Source organism: Sylvia atricapilla, chromosome 2 (genome assembly GCF_009819655.1).
Source record: "Sylvia atricapilla isolate bSylAtr1 chromosome 2, bSylAtr1.pri, whole genome shotgun sequence".
In the NCBI taxonomy this organism is placed as follows: domain Eukaryota; kingdom Metazoa; phylum Chordata; class Aves; order Passeriformes; family Sylviidae; genus Sylvia; species Sylvia atricapilla.
This window is the reverse complement of record NC_089141.1, coordinates 101,572,036-101,576,805: the sequence shown is the minus strand read 5'-3', so window position 1 is coordinate 101,576,805 and position 4,770 is coordinate 101,572,036. Positions and strand designations below refer to the sequence as shown.

At 41.2% G+C, this 4,770-nt stretch overlaps 1 long non-coding RNA gene across 1 annotated transcript; it reads right to left on the bottom strand.

The window, feature by feature from the left end:
* Nucleotides 1-734: 734 nt before the first annotated feature.
* Nucleotides 735-3,725, bottom strand: LOC136374622 (uncharacterized). The gene is made up of 3 exons (XR_010745937.1): nucleotides 3,628-3,725; nucleotides 2,009-2,072; nucleotides 735-1,453 (listed from the first exon to the last, which is right to left on the bottom strand). It is a non-coding gene; the product is annotated as an uncharacterized lncRNA (long non-coding RNA).
* Between the last annotated feature and the right edge of the window lie 1,045 nt (nucleotides 3,726-4,770).

Below are 4,770 nucleotides of genomic sequence, written 5' to 3'. Positions count from 1 at the left end.
AAGAGTAACCCTGGACACAGCCTCTTTGCAATAGGTTTTCCTCAGCCTTGGAAGACAATATAATTCAAAGCTGCTAGCCAGCTTTCCCAGTCACAATGTTACCTGCTAATTCTGAGATTTTGGAAGTGTTGGCTCCAGATCTAAAGCAGCCCTCCATTGTGTCCCAACGTGAGGCATACTTGTCGTGGGCACCAGTACACATGATAAAATTATATCCTCTGACCAGTCATCTTCTGTTTTATAGCCCAGCTCTTCCATCCCCTGTGCTCCCACTCAGCTGCATTTCCAGCATTCCGAGTAACTGGGCTGCTTCATTGTAGAAGGGGGTCCCCAAAAAGCAAAACTCACATCAGCAAGTGCTGAAAATGTTTAGTGTACAGGGATGGCTTTGTTGCAACTGTGATTTCGATACAACTCCTGCTTGCCTCTGCTGACCAGCTGCTAGGAAAGGGCTTATCAAATTAAAAGAATAACTGTTTTCTGCCTATCTAGGATTACTTTCTACTCTACCCCCCTAAGAATGTACATTTCAATGGTGTACTATGCAGTTGCTGGTGAACCTCAGCTGCACCTCTTTAATGCAGAGAGGTGTTATTTGAGAGCTTCAGAACAAGTGATTTGTTTTCTTCTGATGTTGGTGCTGACTTTTGGTTGCTGAAGTCAGTGTCATTGTGAGTCTCACAATATGTATGAGTTCAGTTTTACTTCATGAGCAAAGTCTTCCATGCCTTGCAGTGTGAAGCAGAGTGAGGCTCTGGGCATCCTGCTGCTCCTGGTTCACACCCTGGACAGATGTATCCTGACAGCAAGTCCCCTTATACAGGAGCAGGTGTGTCTGGGATTGTCTCTTTCCATCAACTACAATTTGACCAAATAAAAATTGCTTCTGTCCTCACTGCAGCTTGGCCTGTGTCTTGGTGGTGCAGAGGAGCAACCTCTGGGAGATACTCCCATCCTGGGGAAGGTTTGAGATCAAGGTTCTTTTTTTCTCAGTTAATGCTCTAGCTTCCATGTGAGTGTGTAAAGTGTAGGATGAATTTTGGAATGAAAATGGCCCTGGTTGCTACATTTGTACTGGGCTTGATGCTATCACATGCTTAAAAGCTGCCTCTCAAGGAAGGCAGATAGAACTCATACACTGCTCTGCTTCAGCTCATGGTGGCCAAAGTTGCAGCAATTTTATAGATAAGATCAGAAAATTAGAAAAGATGGGGCTAGAAATATCTCCAGGCTACATTTCTTGCACTGTTCGGGATAACTTTTGATTTTGTAACTGGGGAGGAAAGAATTCCTGCATGTTGTCAGTATGATGCATATACCTCCTTTACAGGACATGACATGAAAATGTCAGGCCAGAAATATTTTGAAAGATGTCAATCAAATGCACACCTTCCTCAGTGCTATCAAAGCATCCAAGAAATACTTTATCTTGAATGCTTCATGGCAGAAAGAGCTGCAGGAGGTTAAAAAATGGAAGTTTTTTGAAGTTATTCATGGGTTCATTTATCATAAGACAAATTTACATTTTGTTGGGGTACCCAGCCTGAGCAGTGACATCATTTAAATAGATCTCTGTTAGTTTTCAAAGAATTTAAACTGCTGTTCCTGAGATGAAAGGTCTTATTTATAAACACAGCTTCCCACATTAAAAATGGAAATGCCAGGCCAATATGTCATATTAAATTAAGCAGCAGTAATGCTCAGACATGGCCAATCCATCTAATTTGAAGCCAAATGAAGAATTATTTTAATTCCAAGCTCATTTAGATTGTATCTAAACCAGAAATGTTTATTTTTTAAAGGGTATGAAACACATTACACCAATACTGCTGAACTCATTACTTGGAGGAAGGACTAAAACTTTTAGTCACTAGGCAGAAGCCCACTTCTTTCTGGCATTTTAGCAGTTTTCTGGGTTCAAATTCAAGGCAGTGATCACATTTGCATTTTTGTTGGCAGCAGACAGTCAGGGAAGTTATCCCACATCATTATTGAGTGTTTTTATTACCTTTCATTTGCAGGAGACTTCCCTGATTTAAAAATCATCTGATGAGGCTCAGACTGGGATGGACCTGTTTTATTATTTTATTGTTTTAGTATTAGTAGTAGTAACTGTGGTAGTATTGTAAGAATGAAAAGCAACCTGTTTTTCCCCATGTTAAATTAGAGCACAAACCCTTGCATGCCGTCTCTGTGTTGGCAAGGCACACAGAAGGAATGCTGGTACCACAGCATCTGTCAGAGTTGGAGCTGAAGGAAATTCAGCACAGAGGCACATTCTCTTTGACTTTATTCCCCCCAGACAAATCTTTGTTCTGGTACTTCCAATGTTTTATAAATGTCTCCTTCTCTGTCCCCGGGAAACATCTGTGTGAGGCACATCTGCCTCCTGATCTCTGGCAAACACTGTGACAAGGGGACTCATCTTGGCAGCCAGCAAGTGCCACCTCGTTTGTCACCGTGGTGCCTGTGCTGCCCCCGCAGTTCCTTCTGTCTTACTTTGTCTGACCCTCAGGTCTGCAGAAGTTTATACAAAAAAAGGGATTTGTCTTCACAGCTCCTGCAATTCTCTTCATTTTTGAGGTTTATTTTTGAGATTGGGCTATCTATTCTATGTAGAAGGAAGGGCTTAAGGAGAAGGGCAGCAATGTGTGACTTTATAAAATAGTTACTGTAGCTTTTTCAGTTTGTTTGACTGGTGATTCCTGCTCCTTCTGTCTCTCATGATTTACCTTCATTAAGAGCTCTGACCCATGCTTAAAAAACTTCCATACAGGCCTCCTTCTTTTCTAAACATTGCATCCTCTGCACTAAATGAAGGCACAAAAGAAAAGCTTTCCAAGGTACAGCGTGAGGAAAGTGTGCAAGTGCAAACCCAGACAGGGGAAAGGATTAATTCAAGCCTGAAAGGTCTCTGTAAGCTGGGAAGGTGTGCTGGGAAGGTGTTTAGCACAGATAAGGGTAGGAGACCCAGGGAGACAAAGCCTGAACTCAGGGGTTTCTGGAGGATTTGTGAAAAAGATGCCAGACAAAACAGCAAACAGGGATTCAACTGAACAATGCAGTATCTGTTAGAGGTGTTCTAGGGGAGCCCTGGTGCTGAGGTTGAGGAAGCTGCAGAGGAGCTGAGGAGGAATGGAGGCAGCCACAGCAGTGCCTGCAAAGACTGAGAGATGCTGAGACCAGGAGAAAAGTCGGGCTGTGAGTCCAGGTCCATGATCTATCAGCATGCAATGGAACAAGGAATAATTGCATCAAAACTTGAAAAGTCTTGTTGTTTTCTACCACTTTAAATAGAGTCAACTATTTACACTTGAATCCACTGATGGGCATGTTTTTTTAAAGACAGCAATGAAAAACTGATTTTAAAAATCCAAAGTATGTCTCACAAACATTTCCAAAAAATAGAAGACTTTGAAATGGTAGTCTGATGAGCTAAAAATCTTGCTGTTTATTTTCAGATTGAAAAAAGCCTGTCTGGAAGCTTCGTTCTCATCCTATTTTTGCATTTTACTTGGAAGCCCTTAGGGTCTCAAACAGAAGCTGTATGTAAGAGAAAATGAAAAATGTATCTGAATATATCTGTTATAAAAACAACAGGAATGCAGGCGGAAAAAAAAAGGGTACCTCTGGCTAAGAGAATCTGGAAAACTTGAGGAGGAAAGCTACAGGGAGCTCTTTGAAAGGATTGGTATTGTTGTTCTCTGGAGCCCTGGGAGAAGGAGCACTATTTCTCTGGAAGGAAACAAAGAGAATTGCAAATACCATGAACAGACTTAAATATACTGTCCAGAGAGTTGTACCTCCATTTTAAGGTTTTTAACTGTCCACAAAACATAATTTTAAAAAGAGAGTGAGACAAAGAAAATTAAAATCCTTAACTGCACAAGACTTACTTTCAACTTTAAGTATTTTCCATTATTTCTCCTAATTATTATTATATAATTATTATTTCCATTATTTCTCCTCCACAAAATACGTCCCTACATATTTTGCCTATGTTTTATCTCCTAACAAAAAAAGAAGGATGTAGTAAGTTGAAAAGGCTTTTTTTTCCAGTTTAGAATATGATTCAGGACTCAGCATCTTCAGGTTCTCTCCAGTACAGGTCTTCTCCCTGCTACAGCAGAATTTTTAGGGTGGGATCTACAATCACCATTGTCACATCAAGCGTGACTTAGAGCTAACACACCTTGTTATAAAAGCATGACCCAAGAAAGCTCCAGTCACCTTTCCTAAGATACCTGATGGTAGTCTCCTAGTTTTCCACAGCAAGCTCATTTACATGGAGCTTTACTATTGCATACACTGATGAATGTCATCATTTTGGGTGCATTTAACTAAAAGTCCACCTACATATTTGACAGGTGCCTCCACCATAGGCTCTTGAAGAGCCTGGCTTGCTTGGCATACTCACCTGATGTCTCAGCAGCACTGGCTGAGTGGAAGAGTAGGACTCAGAGGCAATGGGTACTTTTATTTTGATGCAAATACACTGTCTTAGGAACCAGGGGATACAAATTCTTATTTATCCTGGCCCTGAAAAGAATTGAAACCTATGTCTGGAATATCTAATTTGCTACTGGTATAGATAGATATGCTTCCATGGTGAAAAAGAAGCCCCACTCCTTCCTCCTCAGGTAAAAATAGTTCAGGGTGGAAGCTATGCTGCAGAGGATCAGGAAAACAGAGGGGTTTGCTCTTATATACTTAGAACCATGAAAGCATGAAGGAGGCAATTTCTGGCCTTCAGTCCCACCTGGCAGAGGC